Genomic DNA, 8,474 nt, shown 5'->3' on the forward strand with positions numbered 1-8,474 from the left:
GTTTATTTTTTAATTTAATTTAATTTTTTTTGAGACAGAGTCTCGCTCTGTCCCAGGCTGGAGTGCAGTGGTGCGATCTTGGCTCACTGCAACCTCTGCCTCCTGGGGTTCACGCGATTCTCCTGCCTCAGCCTTCTAAGTAGCTGGGATTACAGGCACACACCACCACGCCCAGCTAATTTTTGTGTTTTTAGTAGAGACAGGGTTTCACCATGTTGCCCAGGCTGGTCTCGAACTCCTGACCTCAGGTGATCCACCCACCTCAGCCTCCCAAAGTGCTGGGATTACAGGCGTGAGCCACCATGCCTGGCTGGTTATTTATTGGTTTACCTGCTTGCCATCTCACTAAAGTGTCAGCACCAAGGCCAGGTGGGGTGGCTCATGCCTGTAATCCTAGCACCTCCTGAGGCTGAGGTGGGAGGATCTTTTGAGCCCAGCAGCTCAAGACCAGCCTGGGCAACAGAGTGAGACTCTGTCTCTACAAAAAAAAAATACAAAAAATTAATCAGACATGGTGGTGCACGCCTGTAATCCCAGCTCCTTGGGTGGCTGAGGCAGGAGAATCACTTGAACCTGGGAGGCAGAGGTTCCATTTCTGCCACTGCACTCCAGCCTGGGTGACAGATTGAGACTCCGTCTCTAAATTAAGTGTCAGCACCATGGGAACAGGAAACTGGTTTTGATAACTGCTTTATCCAGTGACCCTAGTACACAGTAGATGCTTAATAAATGTTTGCTGAAATAATGATTTTTTTTTCTTTTTTGAATCAGGGTCTCATTCTGTTGCCCAGGCTAGAGTGCTGTGGCACAATATCTCAGCTCACTACAAACTCCGCCTCCCAGGTTAAAGAGATCCTCCTGCCTCAGCCTCCCAAGTAGCTGGGATTACAAGTGTGTGCTACGCCCAGCTAATTTTTTTTTATTTTTAGTAGAGACGGGCTTTTACTACTTTGCCCAGGCTGGTCTTCAACTCCTTGGCTCAAGCAATCCACCTGCCTTGGCCTCACAAAGTGCTGGGATCACAGGCATAAGCCACAGCACCTGGCCAGAATATAGTAATATTTTAAAATGTATTTTAACATCTGATACTTTTTAAAAAAAAACAAAATTCCTGGGCTATTTTAATTGGTTGATTCTTTCAGTTAAAACTGTGGAATTGGCCGGGCGCGGTGGCTCACGCCTGTAATCCCAGCACTTTGGGAGGCCGAGGCGGGCGGATCACGAGGTCAGGAGATCGAGACCATCCTAGCTAACATGGTGAAATCCCGTCTCTACTAAAAATAGAAAAAATTAGCTGGGCGTGGTGGCGGGCGCCTGTAGTCCCAGCTACTCGGGAGGCTGAGGCAGGAGAATGGCGTGAACCCAGGAGGCGGAGCTTGCAGTGAGCTGAGATCGGGCCACTGCACTCCAGCCTGGGCAAAAGAGCAAGACTCCGTCTCAAAAAAAAAAAAAAAACTGTGGAATTCTGTCGCGTTTCCCCACAGAAACTCCATTGGAATTTTCTTCTTTGTTCCTTTGAGACAGAGTTTACTCTGTTGCCGATGCTGGAGTTCTGTGGCAAGACCCATGGCTCACTGCAGCCTTGAACTCCCAGGCTCAAGCAATCCTCCCACCTCAACCTCCCGAGTAGCTGGGACTACAGGCATGTGCTACCACGTCCAGCAGGTTTCTTATTTTTGTAAGGACAGGGTCTCTCTCTGTTGCCCAGGCTGGTCGCAAATTCCTGGGTTCAAGTGATTCTCCTGCCTCAGCCTCCCTAAATAGTGGCATAACAGGCATGAGCCGCTGCACTTGGCCTCCATTGGAATGTTTAAAATATATGTATATATATATATATATATTTTTTTTTTTTGAGACGGAGTCTTGCTCTGTTGCCCAGGCTGGAGTACAGTGGTGTGATCTCCACTCACTGCAAGATCCGCCTCCCGGGTTCACGCCATTCTCCTGCCTCAGCCTCCTGAATAGCTGGGACTATAGGCACCCACCACCACACCTGGCTAAGTTTTTGTATTTTTAGTAGAGACGGGGTTTCACCGTGTTAGCCAGGATGGTCTTGATCTCCTGACCTCGTGATCCGCCTGCCTCGGCCTCCCAAAGTGCTGGGATTACAGGCGTGAGCCACCGCACCCAGCCCTAAAATATTTTTATTGTGGCCGGGCGCGGTGGCTCACACCTGTAATCCCAGCACTTTGGGGGCCGAGGCAGGCAGATCACCTGACATCGGGAGTTCGAGACCAGCTTGACCAACATGGAGAAACTCTGTCTCTACTAAAAACACAAAATTATCCCAGCGTAGTGGTGCATGCCTGTAACCACAGCTACTTGGGAGGCTGAGGCAGGAGAATCACTTGAACCTGGGAGGCAGAGGTTGCAGTGAGCCGAGAGTGAGCCATTGCATTCCAGCCTGGGCAACGAGAGTGAAACTCTGTCTCAAAAAAAAAAAAAAAAATATATATATATATATATAATATAAATATATATAATATATATATAATTGTAAAATAAAGCATCCATAGATGCACACACACAGCCAGATTCAAGAAACCACATAAAACAAATGTATACTCTTTCCCTAAGTGGCCTGAGGTAATCTGGGAAAATGGTTTGCTATTCACTTGACCCAGAGAACCCCACAAAATCATGCAAATCAAGAGGTTCAAATCTTCATGTTCACTTTGAGAACACTCATGAAACTGCCCAGGCCATCAAGGGTATGTATATATGAAAATCCACGAAGTATCTGAAAGATGTCACTTTACAGAAACAGTGTGTACCATTCCAACATTACAATGGTGGAGTTGGCAGGTGTGCCCAGGCCAAGCAGTGGGGCTGGACACAAAGTCAGTGGCCCAGAAAAAGTGCTGAGTTTTTGCTGTACATGCTTTAAAATGCAGAGAGTGGCCGGGCGTGGTGGCTCACACATGTAATCCCAACACTTTGGGAGGCTGAGGTGGGCGGATCACCTGAGGTCAGGAGTTTGAGACCAGCCTGGCCAACACGGTGAAACCCCATCTCTACTAAAAATACAAAAATTAGCTGGGTGTGGTGGCGCGTGCCTGTAGTCCCAGCTACTAGGGAGGCTGAGGCAGGAGAATTGCTTGAACCCGGGAGGCGGAGGTTGCAAAGCCGAGATTGTGCCACTGCACTCCAGCCTGGGCAGTAGAGCGAGACTCCGTCTCAAAAAAAAAAAAAAAATGCAGAGAGTAATGCTGAACTTAAGGGTTAGATGTAGATTCTCTGGTCATTGAGCATATCCAAGTGAACAAAGTACCTAAGATGCGTCGCCAGACCTACGGAGCTCCGGTCGGATTAACCCATGAATGAGTTCTCCCTGCCACACTGAGATGATTCTTACTGAAAAGGAACAGATTGTTCCTAAGCCAGAGGAGGAGGTTGCCCAAAAGAAAAAGATATCCCAAGGCCGGGCGCAGTGGCTCACGCCTGTAATCCCAGCATTTTGGGAGGCCGAGGCGGGTGGATCACCTGAGGTCGGGAGGTCGAGACCAGCCTGACCAACACGGAGAAACCCCATTTCTACTTAAAATATAAAATTAGCCAAGCGTGGTGGCGCATGCATGTAATCCCAGCTACTCAGGAGGAGGCTGAGGCAGGAGAATCGTTTGAACCTGGGTGGCAGAGGTTGCGGTGAGCCGAGATCGCACCATTGCACTCCAGCCTGAGCAACAAGAGTGAAACTCCATCTCGGAAAAAAAAAAAAGAAAGAAAAAGATATCCCAGAAGAAACTGAAGAAACAAAAACTTATGGCATGGGAGTAAATTCAGCATTAAAATAAATGCAATTAAAAGTAAAAAACAAAAACAAAAAACAAAACAAAACAAACCAACAACAACAACAACAAAAAACCCACAAATGTATAGTTTAAGGAGTTCCTCCAGGGGGTAGTTCTCAACCAGATTTTGCCCCATGGAAAAATGTTTGACAATATCTAGGAGCACTTTTGGGTAATGAGGAGGCGGGTGTTTTTGGCACCTAGAGGGCGGAGGCCAGGACTGTAGCTAACCACCCTGCAATGCACAGGCCATCCCCAAGGACCAAGAATTATGTGGCCTGAATGTCAAGAGTGCTAAGTTTCAGAAACCCAGTGCTGAGATGAAGGTCATCGTCGCCTCCACCCAGGCCAACCAACTGCACTTGCCAGCTACCCCAGAAGCGCCTCCATGGACTATGTCCTAGTCACAGCTGCCCCTCACTCCCTAAGTAACCACTGTTGTGTGACTTTTATTTGTTTGTTTGTTTATTTATTTATTTTTGAGACAGAATCTCGCTCTGTTGCCCAGGCTGGAGTGCAGTGGCATGATCTCAGCTCACTGCAGTCTCCTGGGTTCAAACGATTCTCCCGCCTCAGCCTCCTGAGTAGTTGAGATTACAGGTGCCCGCTACCATGACCAGATTTTTTGTATTTTTAATAGAGATGGGGTTTCACCATGTTGACCATGCTGGTCTTGAGCTCCTGGCTTCAGGTGATCCACCTGCCTCAGCCTCCCAAAGTGCTGGGATTACAGGCATGAGGCAACACGCCCGGCCCTGTGTAGGTTTCTGTTTGTTTGTTTGCTTATTTATTTATTTCAAGACAGAGTCTCACTGTATTGTTCAGGCTGGAGTGCAGTGGTGCAATCAATGCTCACTGCAGCCTGGAACTCCTGGGCTCAAATGATCCTCAGGCTCCTGAGTAGCTGGGAGACAGGTGAGCGCCACTGCACATGTATAGTTTTATTATCCAAATGTGAATCTGTAGACACTGGAGTTTAGTCTTGCCCATTCAAAAAGAAAATGATATGTCTTTTAAGCTCCCCCTGCCCGTTTTTTTTTTTTTTTTTTTTTTTTTTTTTTTTGAGACGGAGTCTTGCTGTGTTACCAGGTTAGAGTGCAGTGGCGTGATCTTGGCTCACTGCAACCTCCATCTCCCAGGTTCAACCGATTCCCCTGCCTCAGCCTCCAGAGCAGCTGGGACTACAGGCACAAGCCACCATGCCCAGCTAATTTTTTGTATTTTAGTAGAGATGGGGTTTCACCATGTTGGTCAGGATGGTCTCGATCTCCTGACCTTGTGATCGACCAGCCTCAGCCTCCCATAGTGTTGGGATTACTGGCACGAGCCACCGCGCCCGGCCTAAGCCTGTTTATTTATTTATTTATTTTTAATTTTATTTTTTTGAGATGGAGTTTCACTCTTGTTGCCCAGGCTGGAGTCCAGTGGCGCAATCTTGGCTCACTGCAACCTCTGCCTCTTAGATTCAAGCGATTCTCCTGCCTCAGCCTCCTGAGTAGCTGGGATTACAGGCATGCGCCACCACGTCCGGCTAATTTTTGTATTTTTAGTAGAGACAGAGTTTCTCCATGTTGGCCAGGCTGGTCTGGAACTCCCGATCTCAGGTGATCCGCCCGCCTGGGCCTCCCAAAGTGCTGGGATTACAGGTGTGAGCCACTGCGCCTGGCCTAAGCCTCTTTTAATTCACAGGTTCCTCTCCATCCCTCTCTTTCCCTTACAATAGAAGCATTGCATGCCTGGGCATGGTGCCTCACACCTGTAATCCCAGCACTTTGGGAGGCCGAGGCAGCAGGAACGGTTGAGCCCAGGAGTTCGAGATTATCCTGGGCAATATAGTGAGACCCCCCATCTCTACAAAAACTACAAAAATTAGCTGGGTATGGTGGCATGCACCTGTAGTCCCAGCTACTGGGGAGGCTGAGGTGGGAGGATCGCTCAAGCCCAGGTGATCAAGGCTGCAGTGAGCTGTGATCACATCACTGCACTCCAGCCTGGGAAACAGAGTGAGGCCCTGTGAAAGAAAGAAAGAAAAGAAAGAAAGAGAGAAAGAGAGAAAGAGAGAAAGGGAGGAAGGGAGGAAGGGAAGGAAGGAAGGAAGGAAGGAAGGAAGGAAAAAAGGATCGCACAATTGGCTGCTTGTCCTGAAGTGTTTCCTATGGTCTAAATGTTGCTGATCCTACACTCATCGTGTAGTTAGTTCAGGATGTTCTTCTGTCCTTGGTATTCCCTGCAAATTGGCAGTTGCTTCTAGAACTGGGGTCAGACTCAGCTTTGATTACTTTGACATGACTATGGATGGTGTTCTGTTCTTTCACAAGGAGGCTTGTAATGTTTGGCTGTGCCTCCTTTCCTGAGTCCAGTAGCCATTGAGAATTAACTCCTTAGAGATTACAAAATAGTGATGTCATATCTCTTGTATTTCTTCCTTATTTATTTACTTATTTAATTTTTTTTTATGAGATGGAATCTCACTCTGTCACCCAGGCTGGAGTGCAGTGGCACAATCTCAGCTTACTGCAACCTCTGCCTCCCAGGTTCAAGTGATTCTCCTTCCTCAGCCTCCCTAGTAGCTAGGATTACAGGCTTGTGCCACCACGCCTAGCTAATTTTTGTATTTTTAGTAGAGACGGGGTTTCACCATGTTGGCCAGGCTGGTCTTGAACTCCTGACCTCGTGATCCGCCCTCCTCAGCCTCCCAAATTGCTGGGATTACAGGCATGAGCCACCGCGCCCGGCCATTTCGTCCTTATTTGTTAGTTGAATTCTTTTTTTTTTTTTTATGCAAGAAACTTCTTCTTATGTACTATCTGGTTTTCCGGTGACACTTTTAGAGAAGAAAGGCAAGATAAAAACCTGATTATTGGCCAGGTGCAGTGACACATTCCGGTAATCCCAGCACATTGGGAAGCTGAGGCAGGAGGATCGCTTGAGCCCAGGAGTTCGATACCAGTCTGGGCAACACGTTAAAACTCCATCTCTGCAAAAAATAAAAATGATTAGCTGGGCATGGTGGGATGCATCCCAGCTACCCAGGAGGCTGTGGTGGGAGGATCACTTGAGTCCAGGAGGTCGAAGTTGCAGTGAGCCATGATTGAGCCACTGCACTGCAGCCTGGGCAACAGAGTGAGACCCTGTCTCATAACATAAAGTCATTATGGCTGGCACAGTGGCTCACGCCTGTAATCCCAGCACTTTAGGAGGCTGAGGCGGACAGATCACTTGAAGCCAGGAGTTCGAGACCAGCCTGGCTAACATGGTGAAACCCTTCCTCTACTAAAAACACACAAAAAATTTAGCCAGGCATGGTGGTGCATGCCTGTAGTCCCAGCTACTCCAGAGGCTGAGGCATGAGAATCACTTCTCTTGAACCCAGGAAGCAGAGATTGCAGTGAGCCAAGATCACACCACTGCACTTCAGCCTGAAAGACAGAGACTCTGTCTCAAAATAAAAAAGAAGAGAAAGGTAGGAGGGTCAGAGTTATAGAAGGTGTTATGATGGAAGCAGAGGGGTGTGTGTGTGTGTGTGTGTGTGTGTGAGAGAGAGAGACAGAGAGAGAGAAAAGGAGATGGGAAATTGCGGCCAGAGTGGTGGCTCATGCCTGTAATCCCAGAATGTTGTGAGGCTGAGGCAGGCGGATCACTTGAGTTCAGGAGTTCGAGACCAGCCTGACCAATATGTTGAAACCCTCATCTCTACTGAAAATACAAAAATTGGCCAGGCGCGGTGGCTCACGCCTGTAATCCCAGCACTTTGGGAGGCCAAGGCAGACGGATCACGAGGTCAGGAGATTGAAACCATCCTGGCTAACACGGTGAAACCCCGTCTCTACTAAAAATACAAAAAATTAGACGGGCGTGGTGGCAGGTGCCTGTAGTCCCAGCTACTCAGGAGGCTGAGGCAGGAGAATGGCGTGAACCCGGGAGGCGGAGCTTGCAGTGAGCCAAGATCGCACCACTGCACTCCAGCCTGGGTGACAGAGTGAGACTCCGTCTCAAAAAAAAAAAAAACAAAAATTTAGCTGGGCATTGTGGCATGCGCCTGTAATCCCAGCTCTTCAGGAGGCTGAGGCAGGAGAATCACTTGAACTCAGGAGGCAGAGGTTGCAATGGGCTGAGAGTGCAGTATTGCACTCCAGCCTGTGGTGGTGGGCGCCTGTAATCCCAGCTACTCAGAATCCCACCACAGGTGCTCAGCACACAGTAGACACTCAATAAATTTTCACTGAATGGAAAGATTGAAAGGTGATTTCAAGCTCCCTGCAGACCAAGAATTTCTGGAGTATTCCTGCCTAGCTAGCCAGTGGGGAGAGGTATAAGAAAGAAAAGGGGCCGGGCACGGTGGCTCATGCCTGCACGCCCAGCAATTTGGGAGGGTGAGGTGGGCGGATCACCTGAGGTCAGGCGTTGGAGACCAGCCTGGCCAACATGGCGAAACCCCATCTGTACTAAAACTAAAAAATGTATCTGGGCATGGTGCTGTGCACCTGTAATCCCAGCTACTCAGGAGGCTGGGGCAGAGGTTTCAGTGAGCAAAGATCGCGCCACTGCACTCCAGCCTGGGTGACAGAGCGAGACTCTGTCAAAAAAAAAAGAAAGAAAGAAAAGAGAGACAAAGAAAGAAAGAAAGGGAGGGAGGGAAGGAAGGAAGGAAGAGAGAAAGGGGGGAAAAGAAGAAAGAAAAAG

Source organism: Pan troglodytes, chromosome 20, assembly GCF_028858775.2.
Source record: "Pan troglodytes isolate AG18354 chromosome 20, NHGRI_mPanTro3-v2.0_pri, whole genome shotgun sequence".
NCBI classification, from domain to species: Eukaryota; Metazoa; Chordata; class Mammalia; order Primates; family Hominidae; genus Pan; species Pan troglodytes.